Below are 7,100 nucleotides of genomic sequence, written 5' to 3'. Positions count from 1 at the left end.
CCACCCCCATCCTGCTGCCTGGTCCTGTGAACTCCAGCTCCTGGCCTGCCCAAGAGCCACGTAAAAGGGAGTTCCAAAAACGCGGTCTTGTGAGGGTGGGCACCATTACTGTCTGCTCGGAGAATCTGGAGTCAATTGGTTTTCCTAGCAACAGTAGCTGAAGACTAATCTATGCTAATAATGCATTGCAAGGCCCCTGTAACTGCAAGAAACATAAGCCAAAGGAGTTCTTTTGCTGGTATAGTTATCAGCAGTGTAAGCCATATATGCACAAAATAGTCTTTTGCCAACAGACCTTGTGTCTACACAGGAGGATTTGCTGGCAAAGATCTGTTAGTTTCATACCAGAATAGCCTGCAGATCTTGGTACTGTAGACTAAATTAGGGAATGCCAGTGGCATAACTAGGTATGGGCAAGTGGGACACCACCCTGGGCACCAATTTATGAGGGGCGGAGGCGTGCCAAAAACAGTAGCCTCTGGGGGCCCTGTGCTGTGGTGCAGCAGCAGCAGCCAGTCTGAGGCACCTGGGCTACAGCAGAAGCAGAAGCAGGTTATGATATAGCAGCTGCATCTCAGGGTGCGGGGTGGGGGGTAAGATTTGTTCCTTGATTCCCCAGCTCTTGGCACTTCCCCCCTCTCTGTCATGCCCAAGTCACTACAATGCCTAATGACACCTTTGGCTAGTCCTGCCTCCACAAAACACTTTTTGTTATTTAGAAAACATCCTTGTTATTTTTATCATCTTCTGGGATCTGTAACTTTTAAAATCCAAAAATACATGCACACAAATGCAGACAGACATGCTGTGCTTTGTTTCAGATGTGCTTATTAGTACTAAACTGCAGGCATGGATATTTTAAGAACATTGAACCGCTTGTTCTGAAAAGCAAATTGTAAACAGTCTTGGACTTAGCAAACTACAGTACTAGAAAAAACAAGGGAAGGCAAGATTCAGTCCTTTTAACTAGCTATAAGGAAGATAATATGTTTTCCTTACAGGAACAGCTTCCAACACTGCAGCTTCCATCAGTGCAGGGGCTGGGTTATTTAATGCTGGTCAAAGTTCTAGCCAGGCTTTTTTTTGTTGTTAGTTTTTTTGTTTTGTTTTTTTCCAAAAAGTTCCTGTTTTTGTTAAAAAAAAGTTTTAATTTTATCAGAAAGCAGAACACAGAAAAATCAAAAAAGTTCTGGTTGAATTTAAATTTGTACTGGAAACCTCACTTGTTGGATTCCCTGACTTCTTGGTGTTTGACTTTGAAACCTTAATAATGTTCTTATGATTGTAGGACAACCATGTTATTCTTTTGTGCTGATAATTTGCTAGCACATAAAGAAAACAAACTACAGCAAAAGCTATGTTAACTGGCATGAGTGGGGTAGGGGGTACCAGGTATCTAAAAATTCTGGTTATCTGAGGCAGGGGTTTTCAATTTTTTTGAAAACCCCTGCAGAGGGTGGGGGTGGGGGCATCAGTTACCATGTGCACACTTTCCCTGTCCCGCGGCTGGCCAGAAATTCTGGTTAATAGAATATTCTGGATAGTTGAATGCCAGTTAACATAGCTTTTCCTGTATTAAAAAAAACTGGATCATGCATTACAGTGACACCCTGACATGTCAGCAACAAGGGATGGACCCTAGGCTCAGACCTTTGCTATGTGTGCTAATAGAGTAATAGACAACAGTGTTTGGTTGTTATCCTCTACCTGGGCCAGCACTGGAGGGGGATAGGACATCATCTGGCAGTGATCTTCACAGGTATTTGCTGATAGCAGCGGAAGGGGAAGACTCAGCCATCCTAGGATCCATTACAAGCTGTGGAAGGGAGTATGCTTTACTGGACACAGGTCCTTTTACATCTGTTCCCTCAAGATTAACCTCTACTGCTCTTTCTCTCTATCCCCACCTTCACTCCTGGCTCCTTATGCCTATCTCCTTTCTCAATAAGTCCCTCTCTCCTACTCTGGACTCTTGATTTTGGTTCCAGTTCCCTCCCCTTTATAAGTCTTTGTCCCAGTTTGCCTGTTCTCTAGAACCAGCTCTTTACCCACCCATGCTGCTCAGCCCCTTTACTTCATCCCCTGGACACCAGAAAGGAGGTATCAAGAGCACAGAAGAGACAGGTTCCTTGCTTCTAGGTTCAGTGACCAGCACTGTGGCAGCCTCCAGCACGATGCTGCAGCTAGTAAAGCAACCAAAACACTGGCTTGCATCCATAGATGCTTCTCAAGCAAATCTCAGGATGTCATTCTCCCCCTGTACTCGGCCTTGGTGAGGCCGCAGCTGGAGTACTGCGTCCAGTTTTGGGCCCCACAATTCAAAAAGGATGTGGAGAAGCTTGAGAGAGCCCAGAGAAGAGCCACGCGCATGATCAGAGGTCAGGAAAGCAGACCTTATGACGACAGGCTGAGAGCCGTGGGGCTTTTTAGCCTGGAAAAGCGCAGGTTCAGGGGTGATCTGATGGCCACCTATAAGTTTATCAGAGGTGACCGCCAGTATCTGAGTTCACCAGAACTCCACATGGGATGATGAGGTCGAATGGTTATAAACTACTGCAAGACTTTCAGGCTGGACATAAGGAAGAATTTCTTTGTCTGAGTCCCCAAGGTCTGGAACAGCCTGCCATCAGAGGTGGTTCAAGCACCTACATTGAACACCTTCAAGAGTAAATTGGATGCTTATCTTGCTGGGATCCCATGACCCCAGCTGACTTCCTGTCCTTCAGGCTGGGGGCTGGACTTGATGATCTTCTGAGGTCCTTAATGTCTATGAAATCTATGAAAAACCATAGAAAGAAATCTCAGGGAGCAACCTGTTCAGTCTCTGCCTTGTTGATCTGTGTGGATGGCATACATGTAGTTAGGTTACACATCAGCCAGGCTGCCAATTCCTGCAGTGATGTAATTGCGGGACTGGGATTCCAGCTTCTGCCTTGGGGAAAGCCCCTTTGATTAGCTGCTGCTGCTGTCTAGCATGACATGGAGCAGTGGGAGGCAGCCAGTCAGAGCCACTGCAGAAGGTGGGCACTCCCTCATCCTCCAGGCACCAGGTAAGGGAGAGATTTTAGCTGATACCCTGGAAGGAGGGTGCTGGTTTATGGGGCTATGAGCAATGAGTTCTCCTGTTCCATGCCTCCCCCTTCTTAGCCTAGAGCTCCAGCCAGAGCTGCAGGAAGAGCAAAAAAAAAGCGCTAAGGGAAAGCAGAGATGCAGGGATTGGTGACAAAATTATCTGCAAGGTGGAAGAGATGCAGGTGTAGGGTCAGGAGGGTAGAATTAATTGCTTGGTGGAATTAGGAGCAGGTGCAGGGAGGGAGGGGAGGGCGAATATAGGCCTATTTGTCCTGCCCAAAGTGTGAGCCAGGCTTACCATGTAACATAGTAGCCCCTACTAATTGGTAGGCCTGTGTGAAGTGGCTAGTATTCACTTTGAATTCAGAATCAGATTTGGCCGAATCGGAGAACAATGATTTGATTCAGTGATTCAAATCACTGTCCCAAATTGATTCAGTCGAATCTGATTTGGAGATTCAGCTGCAGCTGAATCGTCCGAATCTCCAAATCCGCTCCATCCCCTGCCTGCTCTCAATGGCTGCCCCACCTGCTCTCCCAGCTCCTGAAAAAAAAAAGAGCCTGCACTCACCAGATGCTGCTGCCAGGTTGGGGGGGAGACGATGATCTCCACTGGCCCCCCACTGCCCCGTGCTGCATGAGGGGCGCTTGCGCTTCCATGAGCCCTCAGAAGCCCCGACGGCCATTGCAGCAGCTGGTGAGTGTGGAGCATTTTTTTTTAAAGGGCCAGGAGTTGGGCTGGGAGAGCAGGTGGGGATGAGGGGGCTCATGGCAGAGCCCCTCACATGGTGTGGGGCAGCAGAGATCGTTCCCTGCCTGGCAGCAGCCAGTGAGTGGGGGCTTTTTTAAAGAGCCAGGAGCTGGGGCTGGACATGGCAGCTATGGGGGAGCTGGGAGAGCGGGCAGGGGTTGGGGGATGCTCAGGGGGGCTGAGGGAGCAGGCAGGGGATGGGGCCTGGCAAGGGTCCACCCCATGGTTCCCTCCACCCTCCTCCAGCTCCCCCACCCCCTACTTACCAGCATAGAGTACCAGCTACAGGGCCTGCCCTAATCACCAAAGCTTTCTGAATCATTTCTGAATCAATTTGGATCTTTTCATTGGTCTCCTGATTTGATTCAGATTCAGAGATTTGGCCACCAAAGTGGGCCATATCTCCTCCAAATTGAATCAGCACCCAAAGCTTCACATAACCCTACTATAATGCGGGAAGTGGGGGTGGGTGGTAGTGGAGACAGGAACAACTAAATATGGGAGACAAAAAATTACAAAAGGATGTGCAGATGGGTCAGAGGTTCAAAAAAAATGTACTGTTGTGGGATGAAGGGTGAGTATAGGAATTGGCGGGGGGCTGCGGGGGTAGAATTAATGAGAATGGTCCAGGGAATTGGTAAGTAGGGCCAGAATCCCTTCTTGTGCCCAGAGGGAGCCAGGGAAGCAAGTTAACTGGGTGCCACCACCTGGTTCCAGCTGGTCACATTCCTTTCTACCCATGGAGAGTATTTGGATGGGATCTATACTCCCACTCCCTGCTGTAACCCATCCTCTGCTACTAGGGTGTCTGTCACTTACTGCTCCTCTGTAAGAGCCCTTTTTAACTCCCATTATAAGGAAGAAAAGGAAGAGCCCTTTAAGAGCAAGAAAACAGACTGGAAGGCCCCACTCTTGGGTACGTCTATGGCAGGAAGGGGCAGAAGGTTTTTGGTAGTGGAGCTCTTGCCAAAGGTGACCACATCAATGAAGCTGATAGTGAGTAAACTTGGAAAAACCTGGCTGCAGGCCAAGCATGCCAAAAGGAAGGAGGTCTGGGACTCAACAGGTCCTATCCTGAGGATTCAAGGAAGGTTTAAGAACGGCTAGCATGAGGAAGGACTCAGCAAAGACCAAGCAAACACAACTGAGAGGAATGAGTCCAGTGAGAATAGGTGACAGATCCTGAGAGGACACAGCAGCAGAGGATAGGGCCAGCTATAGGAGACTGCATGTCTGGAGACCCTAGTGCATCTCAGTCCTGAGGGATATTGCATGCTATCAGCAAGGCTCCCTTCCCTGCAGGGACCTGTTCAGTGATAATATTAAGGCTTGTGGCAGGTTAGGTAAGTGGGCAACCTGGGTGTGAGAGGATTTGAGTTGTATAGGGACTCTGAGGACTGCATTGTGCCTGGGCAAGGGGGGGGGCAGCAGTGGGTGGTCACATTCTTCTTCTCTTCCCTCTGCTCCCTATGCAAATGGGAGCAGGTGCGCATACACACACACACACGCACACGTGCACACACACACATTGGTCCCTCGTTCCAATGAGCTCTCCACAATCACTGCCCAGAGCTTGATGGTGTGGCGGTCCTATGGAGGCACCACCCACAGCTTCATCAGTATCCTACCTCCTGTCCTGCTTACAAGACAAGCCCCCAAACTCACATAGATCGTGCTTGGGGCATCCCAGCTCATCTGGCAGCAGTCCTTATGAGCACAGCACTATTACTAGCAGGAAAGGGGTTCTTTCCTCTCTTATTCTATAGGCTTTAAGCAGAAGTTTGATAGATTTCATACGTTTCATAGACATTAGGGCTGGAAAGGACCTTGGAAGATCATCAAGTTCAGCCCCCTGCCTGAAGGGCAGGAAGTCAGCTGGGGTCATAGGATCCCAGCAAGATAAGCATCCAATTTACTCCTGAAGGTGTTCAATGTAGGTGCTTGAACCATCTCCGATGGCAGGCTGTTCCAGACCTTGGGGGTTCAGACACTAAAGAAATTCTTCCTTATGTCTGGCCTGAATTGGTCTGAAAGTTCAACCTGGAGTCCATTCCACGACCTGCTACACCCTAGAATTGGTAACGGCAGCTACGCTCTTGACCAGAGGCCATAAACTGGAGAGGAACAGAGCAAACAGAGCCCAGGTGACCTCCATCCTTATACTCCCATGTAACCATTGTTGATGGTTGTTTTTATTCAAAGCCACTTCACTTTGAATATTGGCTTTGAAGAATTGTGAAGAGCTCATGCCCTGGGTATGTTTATGGTGCACAATTAACCTTTTCTATTAACCAAGTATTAGCCCAAATGTCTGCCCTCCATGTTGGGGTGGAGGGAACACTGACTGAAGTGTCGAGGTGCTTCAAGTCCAGGGCAGCTGGCACAACTGGGGATGTGGGTTAGAACTGGGGTTTTTGCTTAACAAGTGGTCCCACAACTGATATACCTGACTGGGAAAAAATTTCTATGCATTCCCTCATAAAACAACATGAGGTATGCCACCCAGACACACATGTGCTAGCATACCACAGTGCTGACCTGCCAGGTTAATAGTAGAGTGTAGACAGAGCCCAGCTCTAAAGGCTTTCCACTTTAAAGTGTGTTAAGCCTGTCAAGGCAATACCTAGAGTTCATAGATTTTCAGGGCTGGACGGGACCTCAGCAGATCATTGAGTCCAACCCCCTGCCTTAGGCAGGAAAGAGTCAGATGACCCCATCCAGGTGTTTGTCCAGTCTCCTCTTAAAGACCTCCAAGGTAAGGGAGGGAACCACCACACTTGAAGGTCTATTCCAGATTCTGATAACCCCTACCGTAAAGAAGTCTAATGTCTAGTTTAAATCTGCTCTCTGTCAGTTTGTGGCCATTGTTTCTAGTTACTCCTAGGGGCACCTTGGTAAACTGAGTGTCTCCTATTCCTTGCTGCCCACCCCTCTCCCCACGACAAATTTGTAGATAGCCACCAAATCCCCTCTCAGCCTTCTCTTACAGAGGCTGAAGGGATCCAGGTCCCTCAACCTCTCCTCATAGGACCTATCCTGCAGGCCCCTAACCATACAAGTGGCCCTCCTCTGGACCCTCTCAAGGTTATCCACATCCCTCTTGAATTGTGGCGCCCAAAACTGAATGCAGTGCTCCAGCCGCAGCCTTACTAATGCCACATAGAGGGGAAGTATCACCTCCCTAGACCTGTTCATGATGCACCTGGTAATGCATGATAGAGTGTGGTTAGTCCTATTGGTCATTTTGTCATATTGTCGACTCATGCTTATCTTTGAG

The sequence above is a fragment of the Crocodylus porosus genome, unplaced genomic scaffold, assembly GCF_001723895.1.
Source record: "Crocodylus porosus isolate Cpor-Errol unplaced genomic scaffold, CroPor_comp1, whole genome shotgun sequence".
NCBI classification, from domain to species: domain Eukaryota; kingdom Metazoa; phylum Chordata; order Crocodylia; family Crocodylidae; genus Crocodylus; species Crocodylus porosus.
The sequence above is the reverse complement of the archived record's forward strand: the minus strand, read 5'-3'. Positions refer to the sequence as shown.